The sequence below is a fragment of the Neofelis nebulosa genome, chromosome 1, assembly GCF_028018385.1.
Source record: "Neofelis nebulosa isolate mNeoNeb1 chromosome 1, mNeoNeb1.pri, whole genome shotgun sequence".
NCBI classification, from domain to species: domain Eukaryota; kingdom Metazoa; phylum Chordata; class Mammalia; order Carnivora; family Felidae; genus Neofelis; species Neofelis nebulosa.
This window is the reverse complement of record NC_080782.1, coordinates 88,903,187-88,922,620: the sequence shown is the minus strand read 5'-3', so window position 1 is coordinate 88,922,620 and position 19,434 is coordinate 88,903,187. Positions and strand designations below refer to the sequence as shown.

Sequence of the window (19,434 nt, the reverse complement as noted above, 5' to 3'; positions counted from 1 at the left end):
TATAATATAACCCACTATAAAATTATAAATATAGTATTTAAATGTGTTCAGTTATTTATAATAAATTTGTTACATTTTGTTCATGTTAACCTTTTAATTGTTAATTTCTTGATGTGGCAGAGACTGGCTGACTGTTCCTTAAATACATATCACGTTCTTTTGGGGCAGGCAGTTGGACTCCATTCCTGATCTCACCTTGCAGTTAGATGCGACCATGTTAGATGGAGTTCTGGCCAGGGAAATATAAATGCCCTTCCAGATAAGACCCATGGAAACCTTTCAAGTACCTTCTTCTCTGTTTTTTCATTATGTCATATTTATACAAATGAGCATGACATCCTCAGAAGTCATGACTTGAAGATGGAGGAGCCCAAGAGATGAAAGGAAACCAGGTCCCTGAGTTACCTAGCCTATCAACAGGAAAACCTATTTTTTATTTACATGCATTAGAAATAAATGTCTATTATGTATGAACAATTATACATTTAGAGTACATTATATATTTTATATGCATTATAGGTTGTCTTTTGGCATGATTAAAGTTTTGTTCAGCTTCTAAGTAAGTTTTTTTAATTTTTTTTTAAATTTAGTTTTGAGAGAGAGAGAAAAAGCATGAGTGGGGGAGGGGCAGAGAGGGAAGGAGACCGAATATGAAGCAGGCTCCAGGCTCTAAGCTGTCAGCATAGACCCCATTGTGGGGCTTGAACCCATGAGCTGTGAGATCATGACCTGAGCCAAAGTTGGATGCTTAACTGACTGAGTCACCCAGGTGCCCCTGGTTTCTGAGTAAATATTTAATTAAAATAAGTATTATGATAAAATAATATAATTAGCATTTATTATGATCTCCTGGCAGTCATTGGCAATGGCCTACCAGTGATTCTGCTAGGCACGTCACAAAGCCTAGCATGTTTACTTCCCACAGTACCCTTTTAATTAGACATAACCAGTGTGTTCTCCAGGATTAGCAAACCAAGGATCAATAGAGCTAAGTTACCCCAAGTTACCAAATGGCAGAGCTGAGATCCCCACATGTCTATCTGGCTCTCAGCCTGTATTCTTCCCAGTACGGCATGATCTTTTTCCCCAAGTTCTTTTCTTCCTTCTTTACTTAAGGCCCCAAATTATGCCATATCCTTAAAGTGAAAAGATGCTATCAAGCATTACTTGAGTCATAATAAAAAAAAAAAAAAGAAGAGGGGCGCCTGGGTGGCTCAGTCGGTTGAGCGTCCGACTTCGGCTCAGGTCATGATCTTGCGTTCCGTGAGTTCGAGCCCCGCATCGGGCTCTGTGCTGACAGCTCAGAGCCCGGAGCCTGTTTCAGATTATGTGTCTCCCTCTCTCTCTGACCCTCCCCTGTTCATGCTCTGTCTCTCTCTGTCTCAAAAATAAATAAACGTTAAAAGAAAAAATTTTAAAAAAAAGAAGAAAAAAATCAAATTAATAAAATATTTTTAAATGCATTTTTATATCTGTGCTTGATTTTCCACTGTTCAGCACAACAATTTGAGGAGAAGCACAATAACCAATTCCAGGACGGGAGTCCTCAGAATGATAGTAATTCACTGACATGTCTATTAAAAAATTATTGACAATCCAAAAAATATATAACACTATCCTAGAAAAGAATAAAAGATGGATTACAGCACTGATTGTTAACACAACATCTACCATGAATTTGCTAAAAATAAATAAAAATAACTGCTAAGGTAACACTTATATTTTTAGGACATATTGAAGCATCACAAAACCTCTTCTGGTCTCCACAAGGATTCTCTTGAGTTTCTCTTTAAAGGGTAGCATTTCTGCTGGGTAGCAAAAATCAGTTTGAAGTGTGATTTTTAACTTTTGTTACAGCTTTGTTGCAACGAGTAGTCAAAACAATTATTTTTAGTGATCTGGAATAATAATTTTATATTCAAAAACGCTTGTAGAAGGAATCTAACTCTGTTTTGATTTGAAAGTCTTTCCATTCCCTCTCTCAATTCTCCAGGAGTGCATACGTACCTACTTTACCCACCCAGAGCTCTTTGTGGCTTAGGAAACAATGCTAAAATCCCAACTCCTTTTTTTCAAGGATTAGTTTTTGAAGAACAGTCTTCCTGTAACTACTTGTCTTTTTTTCCCCCTCAATTCTCACTAATAGAAATAATCACAGCAGAAAGGGCCCAAATTTTCTACTGTATGCCACTTGCCTTCTCTTACTCATAATAAACATTCTGTTGGGGCATCTAAAATCTTGCAACTCTTATCTTGAAAATTACATGAAAATGAAAAATCTTAATCATCAGCAGCAAGTAGGGGTTGCTAAAAGTACTGAAATATAAGTACTAAGATATTTGGCCACTGCAGACCACCTTGCAGATAACACAGCATTTCTTGGCCAGGGGTTATCTATATTTTAGGATGGTATTCCCTATTTTGCAAGAAACTGATAAATCTTAAAGGTGTCCTCTTAAAGTTTTAAAGAGGATATAGTCAATCTTTTTGGCACTTGTTTTAAAAATTGTATAATGGTTTAAAAAGTAATCCTACACCTACAAATGGGTATTCTTTAAGAAATGAAAAATCCACTCTCATTTACAAATGTTATCCTCCTTAAATACATGGACAAAATATGCAGTTTTCCTAGTTAATTTATTGAAGGTGGTTCTGCAAAAATAGTAATATTCATGTCCAATCAAGATAGTTTCATTACTCTTTCAGAAAAGTAAAATATCTTACCAAAGTTACTGGGCATGAAAAATTTTACAAAGGGTTGGTGGGTATTAAGTTGATCTGGACAACATCATCACTACACATGAAATTCTTTCTAGATGTTCATGTCTCTTAAACTCACCTCTCAGTATTGCCATTGTATTTCTGACTCCTTCTTTGTGGGTGTGTGACAAGAAAGCTTGTCTAAATTTATTCTGATGGTTATGGCTGTTTCTTTGGGGAGCACCAATAATACAAAAGAATGAGAGTCCAAGAATAGAAAACTCTACACTCCAGACGGTAGTGTTGGTAGTGTTGTGGTTTGCCTCCACAACATTGATTCCCCTTTCCTTCTACATCCACTTATTTGGATATTCTCTCCTCCCCTCCTCTGGTTCCACATCGCCTACAAGGGGCTTGATTGCTCTGATCCTGTGACTGGAGCCTATGGCCCGGGTACAGTCAAGGATTTCCCTAACCACAATGCTGATTCAGTAATGGACATCTGAATTAAGCCAGTCCTGTCAGAGCAAAGGCTAAGAGTTCTGAAAGAAAATAGGGTACAGACTGGTTATGAATACAGCTGAAGAGGTAAAAGCCGAGGAAAGAGAAATAGGATCTTAATGAGATCTTTTGATCCTTGTATCCAGTTGTACATGCAGCCAGAGTACTTCTGGAATTTTGTGTCATGTGACTCAGGCTGTATGTGACTAAGGCAGGTTTTCCATCCCATCACATGCTACTTAAATGATCTTAACTGACTTCCTTCCATAGCCTTTATTTCCTTAATATTTTTAAGTGACAGCAGAGGAAAAATCTAGATGGCTTCCCTCTATCCAGTGCAAATGAGCAGAACAACAACAACAATAAATTTAGTAGATTTTCCACAATAGCTAAGATGACTTCTGCCCCTCCTTCATGCTGGCAATTATGTGGTTGGTAGCTTACCATTGGTTAAAGCCGCTTTCCACCAAAGCATGCTGGGTAGGGGACATGGAGAACATTCTCAAGACATTAGTCATTCAGGTTGACAATTAATATGGTTTAAAATGTAGTGTTACTGATTCCATGTGTGCTGAAAATGTTAGTACTTCCACCTTCACACTACTACTTTTAATTTGGGTATAAGACATTAAAACAAAAATAAAAACAAATACAACAAAAAATGTGGCACAGACAAAAGAGATAATCACTCAGTTTATGTATAAAAATGTGGTTAAATTCAGTGTGATATACTATTTATAAAAAAAATTGAAAGTATGTCATTTTTTTCAAATTTTTGATTAAAAGTTATTTTCCTCTTTGAAAATGAAAATTGGTTTTATGTTCCTCTACTTGTCAAAGCCATTTAAGTAGATCAGGTTAGAGGTCCTAATTACAAGTTGTTGGCAGCCTGTGTTTATTCTGAGATACAGTCTGACAGGTATACTGTTTGTTTGTTTTAATTTAAAGATAATTTAGTACCCATAAAAGGTAAAAGATTAATGGTCCTAGAAATTGAAATCAGTTCCCTATTCACCAACTAGAGAGAGTCTAATCTAAGGAAGTCTATGTTTCCAAGCCAATTTGTGTCACAGGTGAAAATGTATTTTATATCCACAATAATTCAATCTTTGAGCTTTTCTCTTGATATTGCCCACAAGGGTGCTAATTGCATTGGTGACTTTTGTTATACACACATTAAGAATTATTCTGAGTTCTCAACATCATTTTGTATAATATGACAGCGGACAGATAGCAATGATTTTTCATCAATACTACCATTTTTAAATCAGAACCCTCTATCACCCATTAGCAATTCCATAATCACCATTTCTTCTATCTTCCAACACAAAACTATCATTGTTTTACATTTAACTCTAAAGAAGCATTTCACCTATGCATGGATTGGTGCCTTCAATTGAGTCTTCCCATATAAAGATATTTATGTAGACACTGTTGAGCAATTTAGAAAAGTCTCCCAATTGCATTGGTACTATTATTGCATTGGTACTACAGACTTCAAATGACAAAATATTTTAATGGTTTTACATATATAACCTCCATAAGTAATCATTGCTGTGAGACACTCAATGTTTTAACTGAAAAAACAAAACTATAAAAGGTAAGAAGGCAGACACCTCAATAAGAAACAAATGTGCAAAGAACATGAACAGGTAATTCACAAAAGAAGACATACAAAGGTCTTATAAGCATATGAACAAGTAGTTAATATCATTAATAATAAATGGAATACTTTACCATTTAGTGTTAGGAAAATAACAGTGACAAATCATTTTTCACCTATCAGATTACCAAAGATTGAAAAAAGCAATGATACCTGGCACTAGCACTAATATAGTGCAGATTAAAATGTAGAATGGCAAGGGGTGCCTGGGTGGCTCAGTTGGTTGAACGTCTGACTTTGGCTCAGGTCATGACCTCGCAGTTTGTGAGTTCAAGCCCTGCGTCAGGCTCTGTCAGCACAGAGCCTGGAGCCTGCTTCTGATTCTGTCTCCCTCTCTCTCTGCCCCTCCCCTGCTCATGCTCTATCTCTCTCTGTGTCAAAGTAAGTAAACATTAATTTTTTTTAATGTAGAATGTCAAAATCATTCTGTAGGAAAATTTAACAGTCTTTATGAAAATTACTTTAAGTATTTTTCATTTTTTAGGAATTTATCCAAAGAAAACAATTAAAAATGGCACAAAAATGTGCACCTAGGTGGCTCAGTCAGTTCAGCATCTGACTCCTGATTTTGGCTCAAGTCATGATGTCATGGTCATAAGATCAAGCTCCACATTGGGCTCCATGTTGAGTGAGGAAACTGCTTTGGATTCTCTCTCTCTGCCCTTCCCCCCTACCTCCCAAAATAAACAATTTTTTAAATGCAAAGATATGTGAACAAAAATGTTCATGACTACTTTAAGCCATATGCCACAAAGGAACCTGCACTGTGTGCATGTGTGTGTGTGTGTGTGTGTGTGTGTTTTCTCTCACCTTTGCATCTTCAGTGCCAATATAGTGTCTGGCATACCAGAGGGATTCAGTATTTATTTAATTAACCTAATTAATGATTTACATTGTCAAAAAATCTTACTCCATCTAAATATTCAGCATTAAGACATTGGGCAAAATAAATTATGATACAGTTTTACTATTGAATGTTATACACCTTTAGAAAATAATGTTGGTCAATTTTCATTGACATGGGATGACTAAATTATCAGCTTAAAAAATAATATGGTTTAATTTTATAAAAATACATTTTAAAATATTTCTATATACATAGAATATATTCTACACTATAATATTGAGAGTGATATGCATGACATATGAGATTCAACTCTTTTTTAATTAATTCAGCTGTATTTTCAAAACTTTCTAAAAGACTATCATTAAAATCCTAGAGGAAGCTAGATATATTTTTATAAGATCGTGAAGGGAAATTTTTCTAAGAATAACAACAAAAGCAGAAACCTTAAGGAAAAAGATTAAAGTTACATAACAATTGAAAGTCTTCTGTTTTATACCATAAACTATTATTTTAGTTTTGAGACTATATGGAAAAGGAAGAGTCTTTAAAAAATAGGTCAACCATATTTCAATAATAAATTAAAAAGGGGGGACAGTCTCTGTCTTTTAGAGATACATACTGAAATAATTGCAGATTAAATGATATAATGTTCTTCAACATAACCAGGAGTTGGGAAGAGGTAAAAAGAGGAACTGAGGGTAGGGAGGTAAAACAAGATTAGGCATGTATTGATAATTGTGGAAGCTGGGGGATGCACAAATAGATTTATATATATGTTATCTCTACTTTTTGGGTAATGTTTTCAAGTTGACATCACATGGAAATTTTAATACAATAAACAAAAGTGATAGAAAAACCATGAACTCTGAAAATACTTACAAAATGAATAAAAAGAAATTAAATGACTTCTTAGTATATAATGAACTCATAGAAAACCTTAAAATATTAAATTGGCAAGTACATGAACAATTAACCAAAGGAAAAGAAGAAATGACAATGACCAGTAAACACATGAAAATAATTGTGTGCTTATGCAATGAAATATTAGATATATCTAACAACCAAAGACATTTTATTTAAAATGGGGTAAAATTTCTTGACTGATAATGTTGTTTTAAAATGACAAAAATCTATTTCCGACTTGACTAATGTGGCAATTTGAAATACTGTTGATGAGTGTAAGTTGTCACAAACTTTCTGGTAATACTTAAAATCTTAACACTTTGCTTATCCTTAGCCCAGCAATTTTATTTCTAGAAATATAAACTAAGAAAATAATCATAGATGTGCAGAGAAAAATTATCCAGGGAAATATGTCAAACTGATATTTATAATAATAAAAGAGACATAAATAATCTAATGTATAAAAGTAGGGGCATTATATCACTATGGTGGACTTATCAGCAGACTTTTCTTCATCCTTTCCTTCATTCATTTATTCATTCTTTTCAAAAATATTTAACCAAATGTCAGACACTGGTTAGGCACTGGGAGTACAATAATGAATAAAGACACATTTCATGCTTCACATGATAGAAAAAAGCTGGGGGTGGGGACTCATGGCCACTTGTGGTGGTAATCAAGGAAGCCTCACTCAGGAGGAGATGAAAAAGGGGAGAAAGAAGAATAAGAAGAAATCAACCATGCAATGACTCAAGGAAAGATGATTCTGATCATTCAAATAATTCCATAAGGAATATATAAAACATAGGAAGATGTTCATGTTAAATTAATGGGAATAAGCAAGTTTCCAAATCACATGTAATATAGTGATAGGATCTATAAACATGTACATCAAACATATAATTGAAAGGTTAGATACCGCAGTTTCAATGGCCATTTTTAAGTGGAAAAAATTTGAGTGATTTTTCTTTTCATCACTGATTTACAAATTTTCTATAATAAGAAAATAACATTTCCTATAATATGTACTGCTTTTGTAATGAGAACACAATAACTGAAAAGAGAGTAATTAAGAATCTTTGCACTTATGAAATTATGGTTTTAAACACAGATACTCTACAGTTGAAGGTGTGCCAAGTATTGAAGCCGCGGGACATATGTTATACACCTTTCCTTAAATACTGAATATACTAGAATATCTGGAGAAATGATACAGTGATTCAGATAACTGACTATGTAAATTGCCAGGGAGCTCACACTAAGATAGACAGACACATTACTTGGGTGATATCTATTAAAAATATTGGACAAGACTCATTTATTGAGCACACATTATATTGCCAAGGCACTTTGCTTACTAGAGATCAACAGAAAGTACAAGCAGGGCTTCTATGTTCATTAAATTTATATTCCAATATTTATCATAAAAGGATGATATAGTTATTAAATTTTTAGTCAATTTTATTAATATTCACTCAGCAAATATTTATGGAGTGCCTACTATGTCAGATAACGTTCTAGATAATGGGGATACAGCAGTGAACAAATACTCCATATTTACTACAAGTTAGACAAGTCCGAAATAAGGGGAAAAATAACTTAAACATAATTAATAGAACTAGTATCTACCTGAATTTTAAAACATGAACTGTTCATAAAGGTGCAATATGTAAGAAGATGATTTCCACATGTCTCTCTATATATTAAACCTTAGCTAAACATAAGTGAAAGTATTTCCATCTTACTGGTTTTCAAAATAATAGTGTTGACTAGCATAGGATAAGAGGATAGTAATGTTCTTTTTCACAAAAAAGACACCGGAAACACATTCAAGTTGAAATGTTAAAAGAAAACAAAAATCAACTGCTGCATGTTTTTCTTATTGTGATTCCCTGGGTAAGCCTCATTCTCCTGAGGGCTGCCAGAGAATACAACTAATAAAGCTAAGTGACTTGCAGAATGTTGAAAATGCTAGATGGTGATTGACTAGAGGAGCCATGATGTATAATTTATCCAAGTGGCAAGCAGCTTGAGTAAGCTCTAATGTAATTTTGAGCTTAATTATTTGGAAAAAAAGGTAAATGGTACATGAATGAAATCCATAAACGATACAAACCTGGGAGTTATAAATGCCAATGAGAAGAGGAAATAGTGCAGAGGTGTAGGGAAGTACATGTATTAGGAGGCAACAGCCCAGAGAAGTGCCATGTGGAAATAGGTAGGAGACATGGAAGACTAATGTTGTCTACTAGGCCTGTCAACTGGAAAACTATTTGTAAAGGTTTGCAAACCACATACTCGCTCTTACACACGTTACTACACTGTGTATTCTTTAAGGGCCAAGGTTTGTAATCTTCTGATATGGTTCCTTTTTAGAGTGTAGAGATGATTGGATTTCAATAGTGCAACAGAAAACACATATTACAGTACAACCCGGGAACAGAGGTAAATGGGGAGTCAATTAAAACAGGACTGGAGAGGGGCATCTGGGTGGTTCCGTCAGGTGTCCAACTCTTGATTTTGGCTCTGGTCATGATCTCATGGTGGTGGGATTGAGCTCTGTGTGGGGCTCCATGCTCAGCATAGAGCCTTCTTGGGATTCTCTCTCTCTCTCTGCCCCTCCCCTGCTCTCTCATTCTCTCTCTCTCTCAAAATAAATAAAATAAACATTATTTAAAAAGGGGGGTTGGAGAGCAATACAATGAGAATCATATTTTACATTTTAAAAATGCAAATATGGTGATTATTACATGTGTTTATCTCTGATCATGGCGCAAACCGGCCATATCTCCATCACCCTCCTAAAGTCTCACATAGCAACAGTTCTCTCAAATACTTCATTGTCTTTTAGTTTAAGTCTCCCACAAAGTGGTTTTTGTTCTTAAATTACAAGTCATATTTTACAAGCATGTCAATTTAAGTGCTTTCTCTCCATCATATGTCACCCTGTGTAGGTCTGGATTTATTTCTGAGGCCACTGATTTCCCAGTAGGCAGGATCAGACCATCTCACAAGCTGATGGATACTTCTTCTATCATGGCTTACCACAGGGGTGGTTTGAGGAATAAGAGTAAAATTTTCTGTATTAAAAATTGTTTTCTAAAATCATGATATAAAAACCTTGATGTTTATTAATGTGCATATTATATTTTAAAGGGATTTTCAAAAAAATGAAACATAAAAAATGGATTAGCACCAAACTACCTGGTATTTTTCCTAGTGTTACAACCTCCTAAGACAGGCCTTTGGGATCTTGATGGTCAAATCTCTCTCTCATCGGCACAATCCTTCCCATACAGAAACTTCAGGCTTACCTCTGTCATGCTTCTGGAACTAGTAAAGGTGAGAATTCCCATTACCTCATTGGCCATTATTTCCCTCTTTCCTCCCTTGGAGAAGTCAGGAAGTCACATTTTTGTCCCTCAAGGATGTGCAGAAGCTGGAAAAGAAAAAATTCACACTACTGTGATAAATACTTTCTTGAGGGGTGTCTGGGTGGCTCAGTTGGTTAAGTGTCTGACTCTTGATTTTGGCTCAGGTCATGATCTTGTGGTTTGTGAGATCAAGACCCATGTTTGGCTCTGTGCTAACAGCGTGGAGTCTGCTTGGGATTCTCTCTCTCCTTCTCTCTGCCCCTCCCCAACTCACGCTCTCTCTCTCTCCTTCTCTCTCTCTCTCAAAATAAGTGAACTTAAAAAAAATACTTTCTTGAAAACTTATTACCTGCTTCTTTTCCTTCCCAGTAACTCATACTCATCCTCTCTCATTTGGCATTGGCCTCACCTACAAATACAGTTTTCAGACCTGCTCCTAGTCAGAGAAACCTGCTGAAACTGATGTCTATCCAAAGACTTGGAAGTTTAACTAGGTTTGTGCTGATAAATTTTTAACAATCTGTTCTGGAGTGGGATGAGCCAGGGTGAGGGAGGCCTGACTTACATTTGCCATTTCTGTAGTGTCAGAACTCCCACTCTAGCTGGAATTTAAAAGAGGTGATACCATTTGGCCCATGCAAGCCAGTACAGGTAGGCTCCAGCACACCACTGGAACTCTCAGCTTATGAGAGCCAAACCAAAGACATTTCCAATATATATTTCTAGTATATAAATTTTGAATGCAAAAACACTGTAAATTGTTTTCTAGACCTAACACAGGTTAATGCTATTAGCTACTATTTATATCAAATCCATCACCTCTCAACGTGACTGCATTAAGCAGCACCCCTGTTTACCCATTAGCTGTATTACAATTGTCCCATTGCTAAGATTATTTCAAATTAAAGCAGACAAAGTGTTTGAAAAATATACATTCAGGAATAACCCTGAGTTGAAGGAAATAGATAAATTGTGGGAGGAAATTGCCTGATTAGCAAATAAGAGTTCCCAGGTTGTATTTCCTGATGTCTAATATTAGTAGGATAATTGCGCACAATAAATTTTTCTTTGAGACAAAATGAAGTAATTCAAAATCATTAAAATTTTGAAATTTATAACATCATTTATAGCTCAAATTCTTCCTCCTCCATGAGGACCTTCTACCACATCCTGCCACAAAAAGGCTTTACTTCACCACCCAGGTGATATATGCTTAGAGGTCATGACAAGCCAGGTATCTTTTGGATCCTCAACAAAATCCAACATTCAGTAGTCTGCTGATTGATTGACTGATTTTAACTAAATTTGAAGGTTTTTGACTGAAACAAGTAGTTCTCTTAATTCACAGATGAGGTTTCTTTATTTTTTTTTTTTTCTAAACTAAAAGCTAGGACGTATATGATGACAATTCTTTCTGATCTGCAAATTTCTTTATATGGAAAGTTTAAAAAATGTATAAAGCACAAATTACATTTAGTCATTTGTTAACACAAAATAGTCTTCCCTGAAAAGAATGGAAGTTATACTATTAACATGGAAAATATAGGGTAGGTAGGATTCTAGTCATTTACTGCTGTGTAACAAATTGTCACAAAACTTAATGTAAAGCAACAACACTCCTGGGGCCCCTGGCTGGCTCAATCAGTAGAGTACATGACTCTTGACCTCCGGGTCCTGAGTTCAAGCCTCATGTCGGGCTCAGACTTTACTTAAAGTCAACAACAAAAAGCAACAACACTCCTTTATTAACTCTCAGCATTCAGCTGGATGGTTCTGGTTTGGGATCTCTCTTCTGCAGGTACAAGCAGATGATGGCCGCAGCTGAGACAGCTTGACCAAGGGATGCTGGCTGAGCAGCTCTTCATCTGTTCCTAGTCTCAGGTCTTCTCCATGTGGTCTCCCCAGCAGAGGGCACTCGGGGTAGCCATATTTCCCACGTGGTGGATCAGCAAGTCTTAAGTTGAGCATCTTGAAGTAAACTGGGAGAAGCTGCATGGACTTTCCTTACCTAATTTCAGAGACCACACAACCTTCAATCTGCCATATTTTCTTAGTTAAGGCAGTCTTAATCAAAGGGAGAGGGGAACAGACTCTCCCTCTATTGTTATATTTTTTTTTCTTGAAGAATAATGGATGTGCAATAAACTGAAGTGAACTTTTTGATGTTTTGATAAATGTATAAACCCATAAAACAATCACCACCACCAAGGTAATGAACTTACCCATCACTCTTGCAAGCTTTCTCATACTCCTCGGCAATACCCCCTCCCTCATTTCCCCCCCAATCCCAGGCACTACTAATCTGTTTTCTATCACTGTTGATTCGTTTGCATCTTCTGGATTTTTATATAAATTAAGTCCTACAAGATGTGCTCTTTATATGGCATATTTCCCTCAGTATAAGTACTTTGACATTATCCATGTTGTTATACATATCAATAGTTCACAACAATGTTGTGCATAACAATAGTTATTCCCTCCTGTGAATATTCCACAATTTATTTATCAATTCATATGTTATAGATATTTGGGTTGTTTCCAATTTGGGGTTTAACAAACAAAGCTGCTATGAACATTTGTATACAAGTTTTGGTATAGATGTACATTTTCATTACTCTGGGATAAATGCCCAGGTGTGTGATTGCTGGGTCATATGCTAAGAGCATGTTTAGCTTTTTAAAAACTACTACTGTACCATTTTAAATTCCCACCAGCAGTGTATGAATAATCTAGCTTCTCCATATCTAGCATTTGATGCTATCACTATTTTCATTATTTTAGTCATTCTGATCAATGTACTCATTGTAGTTTTAATTTGTATTTCCCTAATGGATATTAAACATCTTTTCATGTGCCTATTTGCCATCTCTGTATCTTCTTCAGCAGAATGTCTACTTGTATCTTTTGCACATTTTCTAATTGATTTTTTTTACTGTTGAGTTTTAAGAGTTCTTTAGATAGCATATACAAGTCAGTTGTCAGATTTAAATTAGCCTTAAAATAAATGAAATAAAATATTCATGAAATAGACATTTCTAGTGCTTTTCATTTCCATGTAGACTTATTTTCTTTCTTCCTTAAGGAATTTCTTTACCATATCTTGTAGTGTGGGGTCTGTAGGTCATTTTGTATGTCTGAAACAACTTTATCTTTTAAAGCTATTTTTGCTGGGTATAGAATTTTAGGTTAACAGACTTCTCCATTCCTTTGTTACTTTGTTCCTTCACTTCTCTTTCTTTCTTCCTCTTTCTTTCTCTTTCCCTTTTTTCTCTTTCTCTCCCTTTCTTTCTCCCTTCCTCTCTCTCTCTCCCTTCCTTCCTTCAAATTGCAAAGATGCTGCTTCACTGTTTTCTCTGTTGGATTGCTTCCAAAGAGAAATCTACTGTCATCCTCTACATACTATACTTTTCCTCTATATAATATACTTTTCTTCACTGACTGTTCTAAGAGTTTTTATTTACCACTGGTTTTGAGCAATTTGATTATGATGTGCCTTAGTGTGGTGAGGGACATGCCCACCTCTAACTCAAACATTGGCAAAGGAGAATAGAATTATAATGAAAAATTTAGACTGACCATGATTCATTTCACGGATATGTGCTCACTCTCTCTATGCCCTTTTTTCCATGATAACTGGAAAAGAAACCAGAGTTTTATTAGCAAATAAAAGAAAGAAAAACTTGGAAAAGCAGAGTAGAGGCTTAAGCTTGATTATATCAAAGAACAGTATAGAAATCAATTAAGAGATCTTATATTTCTAAATGTACACATCATGTAATAAGAAATAATCACCCTGGGAATGACATATTTGTTTAACTGGCTTGAGATTAGAGAGTCAGGAGTATATGTACATAAAGTAAATATCTTAGGCATCCAGGAAGAATTAGGTCTGGGTAGGAAAGAAGTAAGCTCTGCGTGTGTAATGACAGTGGGCCTTAGTTTACATATTTTGTATACAGAGATTTTTCTACTGTCACAAAAGCACTTGGGGCGCCTGGATGGCTCAGTCGGTTAAGTGTCCGACTTCAGCTCAGGTCACGATCTCGCGGTCCGTGAGTTCGAGCCCCGCGTCGGGCTCTGGGCTGATGGCTCGGAGCCTGGAGCCTGCTTCCGATTCTGTGTCTTCCTCTCTCTCTGCCCCTCCCCCGTTCATGCTCTGTCTCTCTCTGTCTCAAAAATAAGTAAACGTTAAAAAAAAAAAAAAAAAAAAAAAGCACTTGATGACATTCTAAAGGAAGGTGAGCAATGCAACGGGCAGCATTACAATCCCAAATCAAAGTTTTAAAGAGGCACCCTGACTTTCATTCAGTTCCTCAAATGGTGCCAGTACACAAAATGAGCACAGTGTTGGGTCCATCCTCTGTGCGTCCCTAGCAATTCATCAGAGAACTTCAGGGATGAAGAAGCAACCTATATGAGAGTCCCACAGGTCACTGCATTTAAGAATTCTGTTTTAGCCAGCAAAAAGCAAAATCCTTCATGAAGGTGGGAGTTTCACAGCCAGACACAACACCGTAATCTAACAAAACTGATGGTTTTTATCAAAGTCTTAGTTATACTTCTTCATAATAGTAAGATAATGAGAAAATAAAGACATAAGAGTACGTCAGAAAACATTCATGTACTCCACTCATTTCATTTCTGAAAGAATTATCTAAAAGGGGAAAAAAGTGCACCCATAAAGATTGGATAGGCCCAAATTTGGCTAAGAACGACAGTTTCACTAAAGGACAGTGCTCCTGTAAAAAGAACTTAGAACAGAGTCATAATTCTTCTATGCATGTCCTTCTGATATTTGACTATGGGTTGTGACTTGATGGCAAGTGAGAAATTTTAGGTTCTTACTTAAGTTATTCTGAAACTAGCATATCAGGAATACACCAATTCCATGTACTTTCAGTAATAAACAACATTTGTGAACCTCTTCGGTGGCTCAGTGAGTAGAGACTTCTCTGCTCACAGAAGATGTTACACATCTCTCTGTTAACTCTGAAATCCAAATACAAAATCCAGACTTCAGGAATATTACCATATGGATTTTTAACACTCCCTGAGACACTTTGGTTCTATAACCAAAAGACTAGAATACACTTTTCTGTATGAGATTTTTTGTATGAAAAATGCAACATAGATACATGATGCCACTTTCACATTACTTTTTTTTATAAGCACTAGAGTGAAAATTATGAACAGAATCCCTCCTATCAATCTGACATAGTCTTCATTTAACCATTTGAAGACACCAAAGCAAGAGAAAGGTCATAATCAAAAACATGGCATAGTATTTTTATCTGACCAGCGAACTGTGTTGCTCTGGTTCACACTGAGAACCATGACCCAGCTGAAGAAGAGTGTCACGCTTAAAATCTGGTTTGCAACGTGTCTTTCATTTCAGCAAATGACCTCCTTTCTGCTACGTATCAAAGAAGCTGTAAAGGGTCAGCTGACCTCTTAAAAGTGGGCGAGACAAAAGTCAGTGCTGCCACATGGGCAGCAGGGTTTCCAAGTCAGATCCTTTCCCCTAAACTGCAATGCGGTAAATCAGTCTATAGCACCTGGGTAAGAGACAACCTGGCCTTTCGGTTTGTGTGTCATTTGGGACAGTTTTAATAACAAAAAGGTAGGGCTTTTGCAAACTGCTCAAATCAAACGGAGAGTGAAAGAGAGCACTGCTAATAGTTATATAAAAACAACAGACATAACTGAGGCGTGTGCTGAACAAACAGGGGCATATAGTCACCCTGTTCCCTATAAAATGAGGGCAGAATTTTAAGAACCGTAAGCAAAATGCAAAGTATAACTACAAAGACTGCACACGGTGGTCATTGCATTGTCACAGACACACAGATGAGTATGCATGTGGGAATCCCCTTCTACGACAGCACTGGTTGATGTCATTTTTGTCGTTTTCACAGGAGGCAGAAAGTGTAGATGGGAGAGAACGCTTCTACAAATAGCAAAAGGGCTTCTGCAAATAATTATAATGCGAGATTACTCTGGGGTAAAATGATACTTGAGGACGGAGCAGGTTAGGAGGTTTTCATTTGCTGCCTTCCCCTCTGGTCACTTGTCCGTTTTCTTATGGTTCCCAACACAGGGGAAAAAAGGATCTGTCCAGAGCGAGGGAGTCTGTCCTTGTTCCAACTGCGAGTCTCTCGTGGGAATGAGAGGTCTTGAGACTCCCCCAACCAAACAGGGCATCCCTGGGGGGCTCCCACCCAGAGTTATTTCAGTGAGCTCATACTTTTTATAACTAAAACCTTTTCCAAGGATGAAGTAATCCAGGAGTTAATTCTTGTCTTAAACCCTTTAAATGTAAAACACAAATGAATACTAATTGAGAAATGTATTTAGCAAATATTTGGGGAAGAAAAAACAAACTGTTTTTTATTGTTGTTATTGGTGTTGTTGTTATTGTTGTTGTTGTTGTTGTTGAAATGTTTCCCACTCCTCAAAAAAAAAAAAGAGGGGCGCGGGTATGGGGGCAGAACAGAAAAAAGGAGAAAAGTGGCTTCGGCTCAGTGAAACACTAAAAAATGCACATGAATCAATTATGAAAAAGAGAAGGTCCCTTTGAATGAGGAAAAGCTGATTGGAATTAAGATAGGCTTTGTTCCTATCTGCAAGGTACAAGGAGGGGACTTTTCAGCGGAACAGAAAAGGGGGATTTGGGACTGTTTGGCTGCTTAATGCCATAGTGCTTCAGAGCCCATGTGAAAATTTGCTGCTGGCTATTAATCATCATTGTGCCCCTGCAAAGAAGCTGTTACAATGATGACTATATGTCATTATATTCCCACTGTAAGTAACGAATCAGAGAGCTGGGAAAGTTGGATAAGAGCGGCTGGCAAACTTTTAAGCGGTCGAATCTATTTAAATAAATTTACATCACATTTGCTACTTTCTCTGGTATGGGAATCATACTTTAAAATGAAACAATATGCGGTGTTCATGGGGCCTGGTCTTTTATTCCCCTGTCTCTGAGCCTACTTTCCAGGTCAGCCTTTGCCAGCGCTGACAGCACGCTTTTCTCATAGCCTCTCCTTCTCATAGCCTTTGGTTGCTTTCAAGTTCAATTTAGCACAATAAAGTTGTTATGCATGACAGTTTGGAGAGCAGAATAGGTGGTGTCTGAGCCCGCTGTGTCGCTACAAAGTGGGTCCATTCTCTGTGGGCCGGCTCAGTTACTGGAGCCTTACTGGTGGGATACAGCCATGGACTTCCAGACGTTCCCATCCTGACGAAAACAATTAGCTTCAAACTGCACGAAGCCGTGGGGTCAGCCTGTCTTTGACTGAGACTGCGCCATTTAATATGCTGCAGTGGATTTCAAATTTATGTTGATTTATCCTGTTGTGCTCCTCTTTTATGCGCTTTATTTACAGATGTGTAAAGAACAGGGAAAGTTGGAGTCCCACATGCTTCAAGAGTTTTATTAGAAATCGAGACCATTGTTTTATGTTTATTTTATAAAGAAATAGAGTTGAAACGTGTCAGGCTTAATTCCATTAGGCTGAACTGCCCAGAACAGAGCCCTGGGGTTTGGAAGACAGGATCTGAAAGGAAGTGTCTCCTTGGCTAAGCATCATCAACAAGCCAAACAACAAACAACGCTCAACCACCACCATTGTCAGGATAGTTATCTATTGTGGGAGATTACCCCTCCAAAATCCCTCTCTGACCTAAAAGTGACACATCTCTTCATGGAAGCAAAATGTAATTTTTCAACCATTACAGGCCACCATGTGTATTTGCGTATGTGCATATGGATGTATCAGACCAATTAGTGTTTAGTATTCATTGATGTCCACCCAAGTGCTTACCATCCTTAGAAATATGATACAACGTTCTGCTGTCAGAAGACAAATATTACTTGATTTTGACACTGTAGACTTGTCCTCATGCAGAGAATATAACCTCTCCTCCTATTCCTCTGAAGAGAATCCTGTAAAAGCAAATTTAGGTGTATTCTGAATTTTACCAGCAGACTGGTCTAGGCCAGATGTCTTCAGTCTCTGAGCTCTCCTAGTAAAATAAATCACAGTTGTCTTGATTACTGATCTCCCTAATTATAGGGTACAACCACCAAATAAGCCTCCTTCTAGATTAGAAATTAACTGAAAGCATATCTTAAAAGCATATTTCACTTTCTTAAAAGAGTTTATTATTTTTCTGTAAGCTATTTGTAAGACTTACATTTTTTTCACCAAAATGGGTGAAATACTGACAGTAACCATGCCACATAATATTTGCTTTAACTATGTACTAGCAGAGAAGAGTAAAAATAAAAATTACACAGGGGGAGAGTTTCCCAAAAATAATTTTGGTTTTTAATAGATAATTTAATATAATTTCAAAATGTTCTTGACCAAGGTACATCATGAAAAGTAAAAATATACATCTAGTTTTAGCGAAGTTTGAAAATGAAAGTCAATTGTCCTGCTCACCACTCGCCTTCTGCTATTATTTGGTGTCATTTTTAGTAAGGTCCAATTTAGGATAGTTTTTGGAAATAGACCTGGACAGACAAAAAAAAAAAAAGGCATTATGAGGGAAAGTAAAAGTGTCTATGACAAAAGCACTATATCCTTTATAATTTTCAAGTGGAATAATTTCTTTGTCATTTAAATGAGTGAATACTCAAAAAATGGAAAAAGATATTTTACAGATAACTTTGCATTTAAATAGTCTTATTTTTCTAGAAGAAATATGTTGTAAGCATATTAAAAATTCCTCCATATAAGAGTGGTGAGAATAGAGAATGGTTAGATGTTAGGTAGGATATGCCTGGAAGTTTACACACACACACACACACACACACACACACACACACACACACACGAACAAAATATGCAGAAGTGTACTACTGTCGTACAGACTATAAACTTAACCTACATGTCTGCACCTAAAATCTGAAAATATAGGGTAACTTACTATAAAGTTTATTTCCTCATCTCAAAAGAAATTTCCTAGAAAAAAAAGTGTTAAATTAACAAAAATAAATGAAAGTTTTGGAAGGGAGCTTGAATGATTATATAATATTTACAGGGACCCAGAATTTTGGACTGACAGATTTCTCTTCATATTCTTTACTTGAGGAAAAAAAATCCAGTAGAAATGTTGTAAATAAGCTGACCATTGTCATTTATTAGTGAAGTTGCTTCTATTAAGCTGATATGGAAGGCGTCTCATAAAGAAGATGATCGACCTTCAATGTTCTCTAGGAGCACAGGAAAGACACGAAAAGAAGGTCAAAATGAAAAGCTCATTGTAGGGAATCAATCTGGAAAAAATAAAGTGAGGCATTATAAAGGAGAAGGAGAATGGCAATATTCACCATAAATGGCATCAGTAATATCTGCCAGATTTTACCAAAGTTCTTTGGCTGAAGTAAGTATTCATGCAGTTTAAGCTTCAGGAGAATATAGTCTTGAGTTTAAATCGCA

The 19,434-nt window shown here is 36.4% G+C and overlaps 1 long non-coding RNA gene across 1 annotated transcript in view; it reads right to left on the bottom strand.

The window, feature by feature from the left end:
• The window catches only part of LOC131510424 (uncharacterized), a 30,866-nt gene extending 11,664 nt beyond the window's left edge, over positions 1-19,202 (bottom strand). Inside the window, exons 1-3 of the long non-coding RNA XR_009261051.1 lie at positions 19,082-19,202; positions 17,812-17,933; positions 9,929-10,053 (exon numbers count right to left, since the gene is read on the bottom strand). This is a non-coding gene — a long non-coding RNA (uncharacterized LOC131510424). The remainder of the gene's footprint in view (positions 1-9,928; positions 10,054-17,811; positions 17,934-19,081) is intronic.
• Positions 19,203-19,434: the final 232 nt, after the last annotated feature.